The sequence below is a fragment of the Pelobates fuscus genome, chromosome 12 (genome assembly GCF_036172605.1).
Source record: "Pelobates fuscus isolate aPelFus1 chromosome 12, aPelFus1.pri, whole genome shotgun sequence".
Lineage (NCBI taxonomy): Eukaryota > Metazoa > Chordata > Amphibia > Anura > Pelobatidae > Pelobates > Pelobates fuscus.
In genome coordinates this window covers 30,167,149-30,188,114 of record NC_086328.1, presented here as the reverse complement: position 1 = coordinate 30,188,114, position 20,966 = coordinate 30,167,149, and the positions used below count along the sequence as shown (strand labels likewise).

General features: G+C 38.7%; 1 protein-coding gene across 1 annotated transcript in view; it reads left to right on the top strand.

Annotated features, from left to right (window-relative positions):
• MAF (MAF bZIP transcription factor) overlaps positions 1-20,966 on the top strand; it is a 329,438-nt gene that overhangs the window by 232,789 nt on the left and 75,683 nt on the right. The gene's annotated exons all lie outside the window — the stretch shown is intronic.

The following is a 20,966-nucleotide window of genomic DNA, read 5'->3' as shown; positions in this document are numbered from 1 at the left end:
CATGACATGTCACACATGTCATGTGTCCTTAAGGGGTTAAAGGAACACTATAGCTTTCGTAATACAAAAGTAAACTTTTTGAGGAGGAAATGGTTGATATCTAACAAATGTGTTAAGTCTGTTTGATAATTGGCCCTATTTTAACCACTATTTCTTGAAAAACGTGGTATTAAAGCTCATGCTGTATAGTGATGAAAGGCATAGTTTTATTTGATTTCTAGGAAAAAGATTGTGATAGAGGAGCTCAAGGGTATAGTGTCCCAAGTGGTTATACAACTTAGTCCCATAGACCTTCTATCTATTTAGTGTCCATGCACATAAACTATGCATAAGATCTGAGTCTGACATTTTCTATGTGTCCCCTAATATTTATTTTTGCATTTTGCATCTCTCCCTGCCTCCCTAATATGGCCTCCTGTGGTTCAACCTTGCTGAAACGGAGGTGCTTTTCTTCACTGGTTCATTTCCTTCGCCCTTCCTTTGTCTGCCGATTATTCCAAACTCTCACCTTTCTCCACTCACCATTGGCTCGTAAGGGACATTTTTTTTTAATTTTTGAAAACTTCAAAGGGCAAACATCAGAAAAAATACCGGATATAGAGTGAATTCAGAAATTTAGTGGAGCAGAAACCCTTGCCAATCATTTTTTTTTCTTCTTCTGACAACTCTTCAATGCTTCTACACGAAGATGCCTCGTAATGTATAATAATAGGAGCAACGTTCTTGCATCTAAGCTGCAGAAGCAATACATGCATATTTCTCCAGTCACGAGGCACAGAAACAGAACATCATCACTTTCCGTGCGTTGTTGATTAAAGGTATCATGTGTGGATTGTACAAGGAATGTATTTCCTTATTAAAGATCACATTCCAGAAGGGTGATGGAAAAATATCTTCAGAATCATTTAGGCTCTTTTTCTCTTAAAACCATTGAACACAGAATATATCAAAAGGTGAAAGAGTAAACGTACGTAAAACATAATCTTTTGATTTATGCTGTTATCCCACAATTGAAAACTAATTTATGTTCACTTTGCTGAGGGGGTATCCTAGAAAAGTGCTACTGACAAACTATACAGGTCAATCCAGGATAAGTATAATCGCGTATTGGTTTTGTAAAATATGGCACGTAGAACTGTGATAAATAAGTAAACGTGTGTTGTATATATGGCATTGATGCTAAGGAACAAAATCTTCTTGATATATCCTGTAAGGTCATTATTTAAATACTTCCTAGCTTTGGGAGCAATGTGATCGGGAACGGTGGGTGGGTGACATGTGGTGGGTACCACATCTAATGATGCACTCGCACAGTGCTGGCTGGAATTGCTGGGACACGACCCTGAAATAGGGACAGTTTTGCTGCAATTGCTACCGTTTGGAGGTCTGCATTTAAAAAGGTCCAATGGTTTTGAGATCCACCTAGCTCAATGTTGGTTCAGATTTGGTAGTGGCTATATGCTGTGGAATCTCTTCATTTGATGTCAATTATTTATTTAAAAAAAAATAATAATAATGTTTTAATCCACAATGTGCCAAAAGTCATATCAGAATAAATCACAAGATGATGACAAATATATTTTTCTTTGACTGACGATAGTCGCCCAATTTTTTTTGCATTCTAATTGTAAACAGTTATACTAATTATGGTTGGTTAAAATTTGGCATATGGAATTTAAAAAAGGAATTATCCATTTTCCAAAAATAGATTTTATATTCCCTGAAGTAGTGAAATCCGTCCCAATTTAGAACTTGAGAAAAACTCATCTAATCGTTCCCCGACAGATGTTTTTGTTGAAAGTAGCAGGATGTTTCCTTCTTCATATCCAATGTTGTTTTCTGGTGCAGTTTTGCATACGGACGTTTTTGATAGATGAGCCCCTTTGTGCGAAAACTCAAACAGATTGACAGGTCCTGCCAAGGTGTAACGTTTCCCATCCCTCACTTAGCAGCTCCTGCAAGATAACGATCAGTAATTTGAACAAAGAAAAAAATGGGAGCGGGGAATATTAGAGGTTAAGTTTGTATAATCAGACTTCGACACCTTACCTTTTGCATTATCGGACCTCTGTACTGAAAGAGTGAATTATTAAAAGGCTTCCCATAGTGGTTTACATTGCTTACCTCTCTTGGGTTTTGGACTAACGAATTGCTGGCAGCTCCCCTAATACATAATGAGATCAATTGCCGCTGAACAAGCCATGTCTTCCAATCTGCACCTTTTCTGAGGCTCTGCTAATTTAAGGTTAAGCTGGTTTTGAATGTACAGTATGCTGACCTAATAAGAACTTAACCAAGCGTAAAAGTGATCAGTTGTATGAGCTGTTCTGACTCCTACGGAATATCAGACGAATAAGAGCACAGTAATATTTCAGTGACTTTAGCATGAGGGTTGCTTTCTAAGGTGTTAGATAGAATGCCAGAAGACACAACTCACACTTGAATTTCTTGCTAACGTTTTATAGACCGCATTTGGATTTTTTTAGGAAAGATTTTTACCTTCGGAATCATAATAGATTCCCAGTTGATACTTCACATATATCCTGATGTGTAACCATTGTTAGGGGTGTGTTCCTGGGCTGTTAAGAAACTAAGTAATATAGATACGGTGATATAGGGATGGAGAACGTATAACAGTGTTCTCATGCTTTATCCCTAAGGCAACCTAACTGCACATTTATATGGGAGAGTGACATGGGGTGTAGACCCTGATAAAGTAGATTTGCAGTGTGTACAGTATATGACCTTATCCAAAACCATGCACTATTCAATAAGCTATCAACATGGGGCCTCTGCTAGGTTCCAGAAACACCTGGAACCTAGCAAGCCCAACGGAAACTCAGTGGAGCCCCTGCCTATAGGGAGCGCCAGCCCTGCATGCTGCACAGCCACGTATTCCATGTTATCCAGCTTTGTTCCCCATCACCCCTTCCTGAGGGTAAACAGAGGGAGCCACTCTTTTCCCTACCTAGCCTGGCAGAGCACTATGCTAATCTTTCCTTTTATATTTTTGATAAGCTACTACTTTAAGTAAAATAAAAAAGGAATAATGATCCCCAGCCCTCTCCATCAATTGTAGTGATTCAGGACTTAAGTGCCCCATGTCCAGGGCTTCAGCCCCCAAAGCTTCCCCCATCAATGGCTTTGGCCCTCAATATCGAGCACACACTATATACTGTCTGGTGCGTTAGTAGTGCCTGTACCTTTTTTTTTTTTTTTTTAAAGAAAGATAATGCAAGCAAATACTAGAAAGCTCTATTAAGAAATACATTAATCTTTCACTAAGCACAAAACTATCAGACATGACTATGATGTAAGAAGTTGGAGTTAGAAGATATTTGGCTGGTTTGTGAATAAACAAGAAGACTTGAACATAGCGTCAAACGAGCTGTTTAAAATATGAAGAAGTATGGGATTTAAAAAAATGGCAACCTTGGCACAGGTATAATGTATATTAATAGTTTAATTATATGTGCCAAAGCAAGGGGAACATCCATATAATAAGTTGACTAGGAGTGAACTGACAAATGGGTAAGCAATGGGGCCACCCATCGCCCACCTAGAAAGGTGGTTATTGCACACAGTTTTAAACTATTAAAGCCTGCTGTTGTGATTGTGTTGCCTTTGCCAAAGCATTCATTAACTGTTTAATATTAAACCAGGGGACAGTGCCAAGGCATCTAGGCAACATAATTATTACAGAGAACCGGAGTGGTTATGTTGCTTAAATGCTCTAAAACACTATTGAGTTGAATGGTGATGAATTTGCTAATAAAAGCATTGAGTCTGAAGAGTAAACAAAATGTAAATTGTCTTTAACAGCGTTTTTACTATTTGTCATCTATGGGAAATATGGGTAAGCTCAGGACATACAGTAAGTAATAAATACACTCTGTATCTATTGAATTCCCAGTGGAATATAAAAGCCTCCTCCATTTTAAGCAGTGTATTTGAAAAGATCTCTGAATTACTCAAAGCGTCTATCATACGGGAATAATGTAATATAGAAATATGAGAATTCCAAAGGGCAGCAAATAATTATAAATATTTATAACGGAACAAATGATGCTGCTGCTTCTTACATGCTTTCAGGATGGGTAATTAGCAAAGGGACTTTGAGCTCTGCGTTGTTTTCACTTGTCCAGTCGACCAGAAGAAGTGGATGGTGTCAACATGAAACGGTCAACAAACTGGCAACACTCGAAGTTTCTTGCCACGTTTTCACGGAGTGTAGCAGGTGTTCTGAATCTGGTCCAAAAGCGTCCCGCCAGGATCAATCGGCAAAGATATGTTTAGGTACTGTTACGTCAAAGCGAGAGATTAAAACGTGTCTGCAGCTTTTTGTTCAGTGCGCCTGCCAAGCAAGAACATGTCTCTTGTATGGTTCTTTGGTGTTTGCTGTTTTCCTGGAGGCAGAGTCTGGGACAGCAATTAATCAGTCTTCTCAAACTATAGTCTCTCACAGCAGGTATGTGTATTATCCGAGGCGCTTGTGTGAATGAAAGGCAGATTAAGAGGTAGGAATTGTAGGAACTGCTAGACATTAGCTGCTCGTCCTCATCAGCTGGTTGTATCAAATGATCATAGAACCTATGCGAGAACCTATGCTTTTTGCTATAAGAGTTCATGTTTCTTCCTCTTAAGAAATCTCTCCTCTCCCCTCAGCCTTTCATTTTCCAATCCAGCCTCGAACCATATTTTTGCTGGTTATTATTTTATTTCCTCCATTGCCCGCAGTTTTATTTCCCGTTGACGTCTCTCCAGCCTTTCCCACTCTCTGCAAAATATATCAGTAATACATTCATTAACCCATTAACCCTCACTTCCATTGTGGACAGGGCACTCTATCTTGGCACTCCTATGGAGTGAGTGAGAGTTTTGCTACTTAACAAACCCTGTTCTCTCGCAGAATCCTTGAGAAAGACACAAGAGTTCGAAACGTTGATTCTGGTGTAATTTTTGTTTGCTGAATACCAGTATGGATAAAAAGACCGTCGAGTGCATTCGGGAGACACCCATATGGTGACATTTTGATTGCCTTTATATACATATATTGGCCATAGTGATGTCACCCAACTACAAGCCAGTGAGATTTCCACATAATGTCCTGAATCTGCTCATTTTACAGATCACCACTAGGTGGCTATTTTTAGTTGGCTTTGAGTGATTGCCTTGTGCAACTGCTTAGAAAAATTGCTGAGAAATTCAGGAGAACATTTGAGACTGATAATCACCTGAACATGGATTACTTTTGGTAATAATGACCTTGATTTAATATAGTTGGGTGAGCTTTCAAAATGATTTAATCTGTAATATTTTTATAGTGTTTTTTATATATATATATATATATATATATATATTTTTTTTATCTATGATAATATTTTTTTTTATATTTTAATACTTTGAGAAATTATCTTAAAAGTGTATCCAAAAATATTAAAGAATTTAGAAAGCTTATCCAACAATATTAAATTCAGGTCTATGTTTGCATCTCTTTGGGAAGGCCATTCCTTAATTACATTTCTAGCACTAAAATTTGAATTGTCTTAAAGTTCCAAATGAATATCACATTTTAAACTCCACTTTAAACATAGCTTTCCAATTCAGCTATGTTGGTCTAAAACATGAAATTCACTTGAATTCATTTTAGAATCCTGACAATTCCCTTTAGTGAATATCCATAATTGTCCTGCCTGTATAAAAAGATGGCTGCAAGTTTTTTTAAACTTTGGATTTCTTGCATGTTTAGAATGACTTTCACAGGTATGTGGATGTACTTCATGCCCCATCGTTCATTAACCCCTGAAGGACTTTATGATATTTGATGTCATCAATCCAGTCCTTGAAAGCCAGAGTGGAACATCTTAGTGAGCGCCCCTGCGGTCACAAAATGCTTTCGAAACTTGGTTCTGGAATAGGGTCGTACCAAACTGCGATGCCAAAACAGACTGTTATTGGTACGTAAGCGGTTAAATGGGTTTCAGAACTGCACTCTAACCATTTTTTTAACAAGGGCTGCCGTTTTCTAAATAGCTATAGCGACTGCGTGTGTTTTTGTCTGATCGCGTACATCTCCAACAAAATACGTTTTGTGGAACTCAACTCAGGATGGCGATACTGGATTAATGCATAGCTGTTTTATTAAAGCATTTCATAAATAACTTGGTCATCACTAAGGTGCTATTTCCAAATGGATTTGCTTGGTATCACATCCCTCTATCTACTTATCTACCAGAAATAAATGAATAACAATACTCCATCTAATTTATTTTTCCCTTGATTCATATTTTTTGGGTGACTTAAACTCAAGTTAACCCTTCTAGTTTCCGTCTTACCAACTCTGACCTATTTCAGTGATTTAGAATGGCATCCCATATCCAAGAGATATTGTTACCTCGTGCCATTTTCTAATGTTACATGTCCCCGAAGAGAGACTGTATCTTTAAGGAAGTGGGCCCAGTATCCTGCTTCTCAAGCATTAAATGACGTTAAAGTGACAGCAGACGCAGTAAACCCCTGTCATATGTGCTCTCTCTCTTCATTATCTTGTCCGGTATCTTTCCCCGCTGAGCAAATCTGGTTGTGTGTTTCTCCAAAGTGGTCATAAGGAGAAATTTATTTACTTCTGGTAGCGCTGCAGGAGCATTACTGCGTTTCAAGGCTCTCCGAAGTAATAAAGATTTTGCAGCGTGAGCAGAAGGAGGGAAGATACAGAACTTCTCTCCCCCTCTGAGGTCGTTTGGCCGGCCTAAAGGGGGAACACTTCTCATTTCGTGACAGGGTTTATTTCTCTTCCATTTTCCAATTAGCAGAAAAAAGGTCGCTCTAATGTTAGAACTGTGTATAAAAGAGAGGATCAGGCTATGCAGATAGCGCACCATTCATAGGACAATGGGCTGAGATGGCTGTAATATCCAGGCTATTGTTAGGAGGTTTTCTGACGTTCAGAAGGTCAGAGAACTTTCACACATCTCCTCATTAACCCGTCTGGGCTGCGAGGCCTCTCTGAATCACTAAGAGAGACGAGGGATTGTATAAACCTGGATTTTTTTATAGTGAAAGAAGAGAAATCTGATTTAATGTATCTTTTGGCTTTTTGGTATCCCAAACAAGTATTATTCACTTTTAATGAAGCAGTGTAAATAAAGATTAATTTTCTTAAATGCATGTATGCACTATTTACCAAGGGTTTGTGTACGTCTGCTTAAAATCAACATTAATTATGCTTTTAACCATGTTGCTGCAGGCACGGGACATTTGGGGCTGAAGCCCATAATCTCTACAGTGAATGTGGTGGGCAGAAAGATATGAGTGTTTTTGTTTTTCTATTTCTTTTATTTATTTATTTTTATTTTACATCAATCTTCTCAAAGCTTCTGTCTATTAAAAAAAAGGAAGATCCATAGTATAGTGCTTCATCTGGCTTATGAGGGATGGGATAGTGAGGTAGAGAAGCAATGTACAAAACATCCTCACCTTTCTATTAATGTAGGAGTTTTATCTTTGGGCTCAAGCCCCTGGTGTTACTGAAATCTAGCAATGCCACTATTAATTGTCCATTACATTATAGTTCTCAAAACAACAGCACATGGAGAGACAAAACAATATAAGAACAGCCAGGTGCAAACCATATAAGCACTCCCTCAAGTGCTTTAAATATTCAAATGTATATAGAATATAGAATGCACACCATATCAATCTCAAAAAAATATTTAAATATTGATAAAGGCAGCCAGTTGGTGCCGAAACGTTGGGGGGTTTGGTGACTCGTGTTTCTGTCTGAGGCTTGTAAGGATTTTTGTGGTAATTTATTACTATTATTTTATTGTTTTACTGCCTTTACTTCTTTTACTTTGTTTATATTAATTTTTTCTGATATATTTTCATTCTGGTACTTTTTTGTACATAATAAAATTTAAATATTTTTTTGAGATTGATATGGTGTGCATTCTATATTCTATATACCATTACATTATAGTAACATACCCTGGATGTTGGGCAAAAGTCCCCAAGACCAGGGTCCAATTGACATAGGGGCTGATGGAGCTGCAGCTCCAGACCCATGGAATAGACCCATTGATTTAAAAAAAAAAATATATATATATATATATATTTTTCTTTTACATACTACTCTTAGGGTTTCCACCTGGACGGTATTTATTTGAGGCTGCCTGGCCTGTGCCGATATTGCAGTAATACCGGCAGTACAAATGCCAGTATTTTTCTCAGTGTCCCCATGTCTCACAGCCAGTGTCCCTGGTGTCTGTGTCCCAATGTCTCCCAATGTCTCAGTGTCCCTAGTGTCTATGTGTTTATAGAATATGCAATATTCTACATTATTCAATGAAATGCACAGACAGAAATTATTACAGTTTTCCCATGTCTCTCTGTGTCCCTAGTGTCTGTGTGCCCATGTCTCCCAGTGTCCCTAGTGTCTGTGTTCCCAATTCTCCCAGTGTCCCCAAGTCTCTGTGTCCCCTAATGACATGGGGACACTGGAGGACACTGGGCGACATGGGGACACAGAGACATGGGGCACTGAGACACTGTGATACATATGGACACTGTGATACATAGTCTCAGTGTCCCCATGTCTCACAGTGTCCCCGAGTGACATGGGGACACTGGGAGACATGGGGACACTGGGAGAGAGGGAGACACTGGGAGCAATCCATCTATACAGCAGAATCAAACTGTAAGTAGTTTTTTGGTGATTTTACAGAATTTTCTCTTCTGTCACTCCTTGTGATTTACATCATGTGATGTCACGCATACATAAATACATTAGTTATGCAAATTAGTAAGGCCTGTATTTTTTTTTTTCAAGAAAGGTGGCAACCCTAACTACTCTTCACATACTCTTGCTTAAGTATGGAAACTGAAGAGGGATTTATGGAAACAAAACTTGTGTGGACTAGCTGAAAACTTGTGTGGACTAGCTGAACACTGTGGCATGTTCCCTCTCTTCTACACTCACTACATCCACCTTTTCTCTGTCTCAGACTGTATACCAGGAGCTTCTGCCTGCTAGTAAGAAGGTAAGGAGACAAGTGGACATGTAAGGGCTAGGGGACAGTCCTTCGAAAGCATGGAGCGAACGTATCATTAGACGCATTTATGCCAAGCTCAAAATGCTGTTGGCCAGCATGCATGATTGGCAGGCAGCCTGACATGCATTCATGCCAGGCTAGCCTTCCATGTCTTTGGGCAGACACGCCTCCTTTTTGGGCATGTTCATCCCTTTCGGAGGTTCTGGTTATATGATCCACGTCAGTGGCCCACCCTTTTACAACCCCTATTGACTTCCTGCTTCACTAGACACTGCTGTTAGGGGGTATGGATTTACTTGAAAGATGGAAGCATGAATTAGAGAGATATTAGCATATTTTAAGAGAATCTGATATCTTATAGCTGCATCCTATGAGTTTCCCTCCGGCAACATTTCCACCAGATACATAACGCTTGAGAGGTATGACTGTTTTAGTGTTTTTGGTCGATAAGATTCTGTACTTAGGCCTCTCATAATTGTCAGCACCAGGCCCACGGGGCTCTTAATCTGGCCCTGCCTAAGATGTACTTGGAACCAGAATAATCTACCTTTCCTGGTTGAATACTTTGCTATTATTGTTGTACATAAATTTGTAATCTACATTGAAATCATAAATTACCTATGTTTAAAACCCAGAGTTAGGTGATAGGAATCTGATATCTTAGTAAGTCAAAAGGCTGAGACATGTAGAAACCTGCCAGACCAAAACTCACAGAAACTGAGTAATGCAGATGGGGACAACGTTTGAAACGTTTGGATCCAACCTATTTGAATTTGTAAGACAAAGAGTGAGTGAGCACACGATTCTTGCATGGTCCCCTTCCATACTTCTAACCGATACTATAACATAAATAATACAAACATATATTACTAACACGACTGTCTTCTCCTCGCTATTTCCGTGTGTCCCCTGCCCTGACTGCTTAAAAAGGTTTAAAAGGTAAGATTGACTTACCTTGCATCCCATGGCTCCCTGGTCTCACCAACGCTGGTCTTAATAATCTCAACCAATCAAATGTTTACTTGTAGCGAAGCATTAGGAATCCAGGAAGACAGCTGCTAGAAGAAGGAAGACGACTTATACAAATTAACAATGGTTTACCTTGCAATGTTAAAACGACAAGGGCACTGCACACAGATCACTTAATTTAAAAGAAGTGGTTTTGTTGCCTTTAGTGTCCCTTTAAGAATATCTCTTGCGTCAAAAAAGGTGTTTTTTTTAATGTATTTTTTATAATGTCATTTTCTTCCCCCCCCTCCCTGCGTCTTACCTGTGGCCAAGGAGGGAGGACATTCAACTCCCTGGTGGACTGGTAACATTGTGTAGGCTGCCAGTAGCTGTATAGTGATGAAGGTGCCCAGCAAAAGCCATCTTCAGTTTTCGGCAGGTCTTCTCTCTAACCTCCAGAGAGAGGAGCTGCCTGAAGCTTAATATTGCTTTTGCTGGGCCCCCTCTTCACTATACATGCAGCCGGAGACCCGCAGGGGCACATACATATGGTGTTAATCGCTATATATATGTGCACATTGGGAATGTGGACTTGGGCTTCCTACAGCTGTATCACCTGTACCCCCTTGATAGCAGCCCTGGACACCATTCCTGTAACCGCAATAGTGTTGTTTGTGTGTGTTTTATTAAATGTTAATAATTCAAGAAAATAAATAACGTATTTCAGAATTGTATGAGTAATGATCCTGTGATATATATATATACAAATCTGTAATGCATTGAACACCCTGCTCCAAAGGAGAGAGCAGGGTAAATAGTGTCTCAGTGTCCCCATGTCTCAGATTTATTGAGTTTGCTCAGGGATATTTTTTAGCACGTCTATTAGCGTTTTATAGATTTTATAGATGCGTTTACATATTCACTATATGTCATACATTTCTATTTTTATATTTCTCCTGTTTAATGCTTCATTGTTTGTATTTAAGCATTTATCGTAATGAAAAGAATGATAGTGAGGATTGTCCTGCTCACAATGTCATTTTATACCATTTCAAATAATAGACTTAGTCACACCAATGTTTGGTTGGTATTCATTAAAGCTGTTGCTTAGCTTTCAAGAGCAATGGTAAAGATCACCGTGATTGTTTGGAACAAAGGGTTCGGTGATATTTCAAGAGACAAAAACTGTTAGAGGCCGAGGTCAAAGTCAGGGAAGGGATTGCTCTCCTGAAACAATAGATCATCTTAGAGTAGACCCTCCGAATGGCTGAGTAATCAATGACTTTAATAAAATAAAGCTACAATGTAATCTTCTGTCAGTCAAAATACTTGAGTCTAAATGAGGGTTGTGCAGCGTTGACCCCACCGTTTTTGTGCAATCCTAAACTATATAGTGCACTTTGGAAATTACTGCTCTATGTTGAAGGAAAGCTTAAAGGACCACTATAGTGCCAGGAAAACAAACTCTTTTTCCTGGCACTATAGGGTCATTAGGTCCCCTCCCTCCCCCTCCCTCCTTCTGCCTCTTACCTTTCTCCCACGCCATGCTCCCTCGGCGCTGGTGACCTCTCCTCTTCCTGCCGACGTCCGATCCGAATGCGCATGAGCATTCAAACCGCCCATAGGAAAGCATTACTCAATGCTTTCCTATGGACGTCCAGCTTCTTCTCACTGTGATTTTCACAGTGAGAATCGCGGAAACGCCTCTAGCGGCTGTCAGTGAGAGCCACTAGAGGCTGGATTAACCCTCAGTGAAACATAGCAGTTTCTCTGAAACTGCTATGTTTTCAGCTGCAGGGTTAACACTAGGGAGACCTGGCACCCAGACCACTTCATTGAGCTGAAGTGGTCTGGGTGCCTATAGTGGTCCTTTAATTTTTTTTTTTTTATAAATAAATTAGTGTTTATACCCGCAAATAATAATATGTTCATGTAAATTTGGTCGCATGTTTACTTTTGGGGGTCTTTGAAAACTTGGCTTGCTGTAACTGCAGATGTAATATCTGCAGGTACTGCAAGCCCTTCCCTTCTTGCCCTGACCCATTGGATGACTGTCCTATCACAGCCTTCACAGCCTTTGAGAAGTCTTTGAAAGGCAGGTGCTCTTGACAATTGCTTTAGCTCAGCGAAGCTCAACTACCAGGAAGTAACAAGACTGGATCTCTGAGTGACAGCTGGGGAGGTGTAACAATGTTCTTTAGAAACATGCTGGTTTCTACTGAAATCTACACATTTCTAACATGTAAGAAAGAGAGCTGAAGTGCTGTATGTTTTTGGAGTTTTTCCTCTAATATTGACGTTCATGCTGTTCTCTATTCTCCAATAATAACATTGTAATACATACAAGACTAGAGACTAAAAAAATACTTTTGGAAATAGATAATACAAGTGAATACAATATATAATAAATAAATTAAAAAACACTCTGTTTTAGGGCTGAATAAGAAATCTATATAAAAAATAAAAATAAAAAAATAATATAAAGCACGGAACAGGAAAAGTTACTGCTTAGGAGATTTTTAAAAAATGATGGAAAAAATAAAAATAACAAAAAGATATTGCACTCCCCAATAAATTCAGAACACTGCATTGCTGGATACTCCCATGGATGGTAACCCTGTAAGGGAGTTTCAAAGCTTATGAGGATATCTTTTTATCAAATATAAAGGGGCAGCCATAAGGGAGAATGCTGTTTAAGTTACTGGAAACCAGTGACAAATGACAGCTGCTGTGAACTACGTGTCCCATGATGCCCGGCTCAGCCACTTAACTATCTGGAGTTGCTAATGACGTTAAAAACAACAGTGTTTATATTTGTTGACAAGTGGCAGGGATGTGCTTGTTGAGGATATTTTTTTTTCTCTAAAAGTCCTGCACCAGTTATTATTAAAAATACTTTTTTTTTTTTTAGTTAAACTTGGGATGGCGTATTTAGAGAAAGTGTTCCAGCAAGCATATCTCCCATATAACATGTAAACATTGTAAAAAATTAAGATTTCATAAAAATCACACATGGGAAATCCTGTGGTTTTTTCCCCTGATGAATACAACTTCATATTTAATATTTAATTAAAGGGACACTAGAATCACTACAGCTGGTTTGAGTGGTTATGGTGGTATAGTTCCTGTGAAATTGTTTTGGACTAGTTTGACGGAATGGGTTATTCTGGCACTCAAAGCGGGCTCCTCTGCAGCCAATTAGATAATGCAAAAATGACGCTTCCACTGTACCTGTAAATGTCGGTTTAACCTGGGATGGCAATGATAGACTGAGAATACCAGGTCAACACGCCCCTAGTTCTCTGAACCTATCAATGTCCAAGCTTAGAGAAACAATGTAGCAAGCAAACTAAAGCTGTGTGTGTGAGGGTTTATGGGAAATGTACTGCTCTCCCTTAGAAAGCCCTTGACACATCAATACATGTATGTGTTTTCTGTCGCAATGGATCTTTTACTTCTCGATTAACTTCACGGTTCATTCCCAAGTCATAAATTATGTTCTACCATTTTCATGCTGGTCCCCATGTTGTATTTAGGAGGTTCCAGTGACTGGTTGGCACCTGTCTCTGGTATGGATAATGCAAACAATCTAATGAAATGGTCACAATACTATTGATAGTGTTCATTAGCTTGCTTGTGTTAAGTAAACCCCAACAATAATGTTAAATAACATCTCCTCCAACCTCCATTTTCCTACATTGTTCCGTTTTTGCTCTGTTAAAACTGCACCAAGTCTTCAACTTTTATTCAGCCGGAGGGAACGGGACCCATGGTAATTATCCTTGTTTTTTTTACACAAACATCACCAACAATTATATGATGTTTCTGTCTGGATGTGAGATAATTGTACTCTTTGTAAATGTCTTTAACATATATAATTAGCAAGCATGTAATTAAAATGTCGCTTCTATGGTCATAAAAACGACCTCATTAGCAACAATTGCCACCGCAGGCGGTAAATGATATTTGTAAATTCACATTTTGGGGGATTTGGTGGTGCAACGTCTGTTATGAGTGCTCTGCTACTTCAGCGCTACAGAACATGTTGGAGCTCAAAATCATACGAAAGTCAGGGGAACAGGGAAAAATACAAACTCACTTTAAAAACATGCAAATATAGATGACAAATCCACTGTCCAAACACTGCTACCCCTTAGGGTGTTAGTTCTAATTGTGCCTATTTGCAAAGAAACTGTATGAAATAAAGGGGAACGTCAAATATAGAGAATGGTGTAATATAGACCAGAATATACACATTAACCAGCAGACATACCCAAAAGATATGTCCTGAGATATTACCTCCGTTTCAAACAAAAGACAAGTTTAAATCATCCTAACAAATGTATATTCAAAGTTTAAAAGATTTTAGTTGGTGGCCAATGCATTTAAATAGACACTCCAAGCATTAAAATCGCTTAAGTCTTAATGAAGTTTTGGTGAATAGATGCTGACCCTTTTCTCAGATAACAACAAAGAGCCCATTGCCGTTTCTGAGAAATGACAATGTTTGCATTTGGCTTAAAACGTGACTCTAGCAGGGGTAATCAACCTTCGGCTCTCCAGATGTTGTGGACTACATCCCCCTAATGCTCTTACACCCAGCAAAGCATCATGGGAGGTGTAGCCCAAAACATCTGGAGTGCCAAAGGTAGCCGACGCCTGGATGAGAAGAAGCCTATGGATAATGCTTCTCATTTGGTTGGCAGACTGTGGAGATTGGTGCACATGTACCATAGTTATAGTATTGCTTTTCTAGGAGTAGCTTTGAATTGGACGAGAGATCTGTTGACATTTAGCAGAGTAATATTAGCACAGCAGTAGCAAAATGGCTGCCTTGCAAGAGAGAGAGAAAGTGAGGAAAGACCAGGAGCCGACACACTCTCCAGCACCACAGAGATCACATGGAGCACAGTCAACCAAATGTTACCAGCAACAGTAAGTCCGTCAGCACAGATTAGGCACTAGTGACTATTACAAAAAAAAGGTAAACGAGCATAATGTTCTTGTAATGGATTGATTGAGCTGCTGAGTGGAGGAAATGTAATTTTTTTTTGCAGCTTCAAAAAAAAAACAAACAAACAAAAAACTAAAAACAAAAGAAAAAACAAGGGATCCTTAAATCTAAATTAAAAAAAAGAGCTACTTTAGTTTAAAATAAATACAAGTATTTTTAATGTTAGTGTCCCTTTAATCCTGCAGAAATGAAAATCTATAATACATTTATGTTCACAAAAATAGTATTTGTGTATCTGAAAATTTGAAATAATCATCATAGATTTGGATGTTTCATAAAGCTCACCTTCTTTGCATTTGGGCAAACCCAGTCTGGAACAGAATCCATTCAGAATGCTTATAAGGCACACACGTATTCAGGTCGCTCTTCGTAATCTTGATATAAGTGACCTTGAATGATTTTGGAAGGTCACCAAGATGTTACATTTGAGATGACTTTTGCTATGCCTTACCTTCTTACTTCCACGGATTCTCCATTCTCTACTGGCAGAAAACCATTAGGAAAATAAAATAAGACACAATGGCGTTTTATTCTCGCTTAACCCCTTAAGGACCAAACTTCTGGAATAAAAGGGAATAATGGCATGTCACACATGGCATGTGTCCTTAAGGGGTTAATATAAAGTTGCGTAGTAAGTTTCTGAGCATTCTAAGTAAGCATTACGTAGGGGTGCAAACATTATTTTTATATTATATTGAAGGAGAATTGTAATTTCCCAGGATTTTTACATAATTCTTATTTCCTCTGTATTTAACAAATATGTGTTTTTAAGGCCATGGCTTGAAGAATACTTGGTGGAGGTGAAACGTTGCCTTGCATTCCGATTTGGGCACTGTACCGCTGTCCCAATTTAGCTCCCTGTTGTCTCGCTTTTGGGAAAACCAAACTGTGCCCAAAAAGCATACACCGAGTACATCATTACCCGTGCTCGTGCCATGTTAAGAGAGAACTGAAACCCTGTAGGATCTCCCTTATATGATTGGCAGGTAGTCTGGAGTACCTTCACACCAGGCCGACCTGCCCTTAATTCGGGTAGACCTGCCCTTTGGGGGCAACCAATGATGCAGTTGCATCAAAGGCCCGCCTCCTTTCCCCCCCCCCCTCTCCCACTTGCGTCCCGCTACTCAGTATGTGAGAGTTGGGAGGTTGGTGGCCAGGATTAAAACACTCCCTTAACCCCTTAAGGACCAAGCTTTTGGAATAAAAGGGAATCATGACATGTCACACATGTCATGTGTCCTTAAGGGGTTAAACCACCTAATTTGAGTGTATATGGTCCCTTCAGAGAATTTGATTGTGAGTCAATTGGATTAATATAAAATATAAGTTTAACTTCTCTGGGAATAATACCACTGAAAATCGACTATGACTTGTGTTAACCTTTTTGTTATAGTTCCCCTTTAAGATTGCATCACTGCAGCCATTTTATACTGTGAGGTAAAGTTACACATTGTACACATTATATAATATGCAATGTCTTTAAACTACAGTATTCCCCCTGTAAAACGGACATCAGACCACCCTTCCTTTCAAGTGTCTTGTAAAGTCAACAATGCATCACCCGTTGGATTGTGAGATAAACAAAACTAAGTTTAAAAGCAAGATAACAAATAACAGAAATGTCAAAAGCTATCCTCAAGATGTTAAAAGGTTCTGTTGAGGAAAAAAACAACAACAATCTATTCTCCATTTTATTTTTATTTGCAATCTAATGAAACATTGTGTACTCTGTCTAGAGCTATCATGAATTAACAATGACCCCCAAAAACACATTTGCAGCGATACATTAAGACAAGGTGGTAATTATTTGGGGAGAGGCCATTTTATTACCAGAGAATTATGAAGATGAATCAGCAGGCACGGAGAAAAGGCAGTACATCGGCTCACTGTAATTGGTTTAGGAGACAGTTCAAACCACATTAGCAGCAGAAGCGGAGGCAAATGCTCATAAAATGTGGCGTTTACTGGGCAGCTCGGCGCAAGACGCCTGACATAGAGGCTGATGGGGATATACAGTCCTTTTTATTTTCCTTTGGTTCGTGATGTGTCCTGCCTGGTAAAACAGTCAGACAATTTGTTGAAATGGAGTCTGTCTTATATGTTTTTTAATTAGGGGGGGGACTTGCTAAGGCAAACAGGTGCTATTCTGGGGCAAAGTACTATACAAGGAGCAATTACCACGGCAACCAATAGAATGTCAGTAATATCAGCATCTAGCGTTTTGCACCCAAACTGCACCTGGTTTACTTTGATAAACATCTCACTAGATTTCTAGTGAAGAGCAAATAAAGTAAGAGTATATCGAGTAAAATTTTGTTGAACCACACGTGGCCCAGATTCACGGTCGGTAGCAAATACGATGTTTTGGCTACTTAAGCCTTAACCATGTTTATATATAAAACAACATCCTCCATATTTAAACCCCGTCACCTATTTCTATTGGTCAAACGAACACCTGTGTAGACATATCCAAACCCAGTTTGCAATATAGAGCAGGTGAAATACAAAAGACACAGATATATATATTGATTACAATTGTACATAAACATAACATACAGGGGTGTATCGCTAAATACCAAATCAGATACATGAAATGCTGCAGAATCAGTATATGTAATACATTTATGGAATACGTTTACAGGTACAATGTTATATCTGTAGGTTGTTTTTGTTTTTTTAATGCTACTATCCAAAATACAGTATAAAATAAGAGTTGTAAAAATCCTAGAATGTATTAAAGCACCATATACTCAAAGGCATAAAACCACATATGATGTTTAAAGACAATCTTTCCAATTTGAATCTTTTTCTTTAAGTTCTATTTCGATTTCTCTTTTTTTTTTTATGATAACAAATTCCAAAGGCAGCCTGTTCGCCATACTCTTGCATATTTACTGCAAAAGGAACATAAATCCCCAAAATAAAAACCGGTACTGAAATTAGTGCATTTAAAGGTACAGTATCACATAATTGATCAAGATACAGATTTTGTCTCAACATCAACAGGAGCTTTGCGATATCTTGTAATTTAAACCCTCTCGAGACTTTATACTTGGAGAAAAATAAAACAGAAGTAGAGACCTAAATATATTCAAATCTTGTAGCTAATCCCAGAAAAGTGATTCCTGTATATCAGTCCACGTAAGAGTCCATGAATAAGGGCAGCGGAGTATAGAATTACCATGCCGTGTCAGAGCCACAACATAACCAGGAGGTATTCCTACAGGTAAATGGAATTTCCAAAAACCACATAACTGAATACAATGCCTAGAAGAGAGGGAGAAACGAAAGGATGTTAAAAAAAAAAACATATGTAAATCAAGCTCCCTATTCAGACCTCTAGGATTCAGTGAATCCAGTATTTTTCTTTTTTCTTCAGTAATTTAATCCTGTCCCGACCCCTTCTCAACGGTGGCCCTCTGTCAATTATTTGAAATCTCATTGTGTTGTTGTGTAGGATAAAATTTTCGGGTACTAGCAAATCTGTTTTTTTGGGGGTGAGGTTTGTTCTAATTGTTGATTTATGTTTTGTAAAGCCAGTCTCATCTCTCATTGTGATCTCCCCCTCATAAAAACACAAAAACATTTGGGACCCGATATTGAGGGATTCCCTTGCTGTGTTGGCTGAAAGCCCCACCGTTGATGTTCCTCTGGGAGATGAATGTTGGCACAGACGTCGTGGTTTGTTTCCTGATGTCTGGGGCCGTAATACGGCATAATATGTCAACAATCACGATCCCGACAGCCATTCTTTTGGTTGGGGCTAGTAGCCTAATACAGGAAATAAGTGTTTGAAATGTAGAAATACTCATTAGCCCTGATTGGTTGGCTTCATAAAGCAGAACTTTCAACACTGGGGACAAGCTGTGCCTTGATGAAGTCTGTAGAGACGCAACCTGTCGGCATTAAGTAGCAGCGGAAGCCTTTTCTCTCTATTTTTTTAATTTAGTGAATAAGCCCCTGTCTCTTTGAACACAATATGAATTGTGTAACTTTAGTCTAGGGCTGGATTCTATTACCAGGTCATTGGTATTTTTTTAAGAAATGATAATGGTCAGAATTCTTTGAAGGTAATATCATCCGCAGCACTAGATAACATTTATTTCAAGTTTAATTCCTCTGCTCGTATCAGTTGGTGTTATCATTTTTTTTTTAAATGGTGCTGTTAAAACCGCACATTTTAAATTTAAAGTATCACAAATTGCAGCATTGTAATGAAGTCACATTTATAATAATAATGCTATTTCTATTAACACTGTTTATTGTGACATTGTTGGAGTTTTAAGGACACAGGTGGGTTAGTAGACCTTATTGATTAGGGGTGTACTTGCATTCATAATGTTAAGTGTTCTATGTTCAAGTAAAGTAAATCGGGGATGATGGGATTAGCATCTCTAGAGCCCAATTAAAACTACCTGTGGACATTGAGGAGTGCACTGCTGTAACAAAACTTCCTAAGGATGTCAGGTTATGGCTGGAGATACATTGTGAATGTAGCACCATTGTAGATAACAGACCCTAAACCTGGTGTCTTAGCAGTGATATTTTATTAGTAGATAATTCTAGGCAAGGTTCCTTTATAAAGTCCATTATGAAACCACTCCACCAAACCAATTTCCTGTGTCTTTGCCATCCTCCCTTCTTGGCCCCCTACATAGGGGGGCATGAAGCTAGCACTGAAGGGGGAGTGCGTAGAGTGTTGACGTGCAGAGAAATAATGAGGGCATGTCCACATGGGTGCAGTTTGGCAGATGACACGGAATAACTGTCCTACTCCATACATTTTCTTGATTGTGTGAGTAGCAGACCACCAGGTCTTAGACAGATTTCCACTTTGGAGCCCGTGCTTAGGGAAATATGTAGCGTAGGCAGTGGTGCATGGGCCTGTACTGAATAGCCAGATTGATCTATTTAACAATTCTTATTTAGCACCCTTATCCAGAGAGGTTTATGCAAATTCAATTATACAGTAATTGAAGATAACAGTCAGGATTTTGATACAATCCTTGAGTTGCAATATAGTTGGGTATAACACGTAGAGTATAAATCATGTTAGACTAAAGAACAATTGCAGTAATTTCCTGAACACACAAGGAAATCAAGGTTACAGTTATAGTTCAGTTAAACTATGAAACATACTTATTTCACTCATTGACATGTAAATTAGTTTATAACTGTTTTGACATGCGTTTTTCTGGATTTTTTGGTTGTTGTTATTCTGTCTCTCACTGTTAAAATACACCTACCATTAAAATTATAGACTGATCATTTCTTTCAGTGGGCAAACGTGCAAAATCAGTTGGGGATCAAATACTTTTTTTCCCCTCACTGTATTGAGTAGATAATCATACAATACCACATTTCAACTGTCAAGAACCTTTACCAACCACTTGCTGTGTCTACGGATGGCTCAGGTTAATGAGAGTTGTAGTCCATAAACATCCGTAGGTCCCATAACAAATGTCCAGCTATAGAGACAATTAAGGCACCCAGGCCACTTAAACTTCAGGTGCAGTGCCCCAGTCCTACTTAGTCCTGCAATGTAAATCATTGCAATTTTTGAGAAACTGCAATGATTACATTGCAGGACTAAGACTGCCTCTAGTGGCTGTTAATCAGACAGCCATTAGACGCAGTTCCTGGATCCTAATGGACTTTTGGTTGCCTGTTGCTGTACGTCCTCACGCTCTACATGAAGACACTTTCTATTCCTTACACTATAGAATCCCTTTAAATCCAGGTAAAAGTCAGTCTTTTGAGCTTCGCTGTTTAATGCTTTTGCAATCTCACAGAGTTTAATTCACCCATATGTAAATTAAAATGTTCAGTGATGCTACGTACAAGAATCAGGATGCTTGTGGGTAACATGTTTGTAGTTATTTTCCATTCACACCGAGTGAAACATGCCTTGCATTCATTTGGATAGTTCCCTAATGATGTTTCAAAAACAGCTA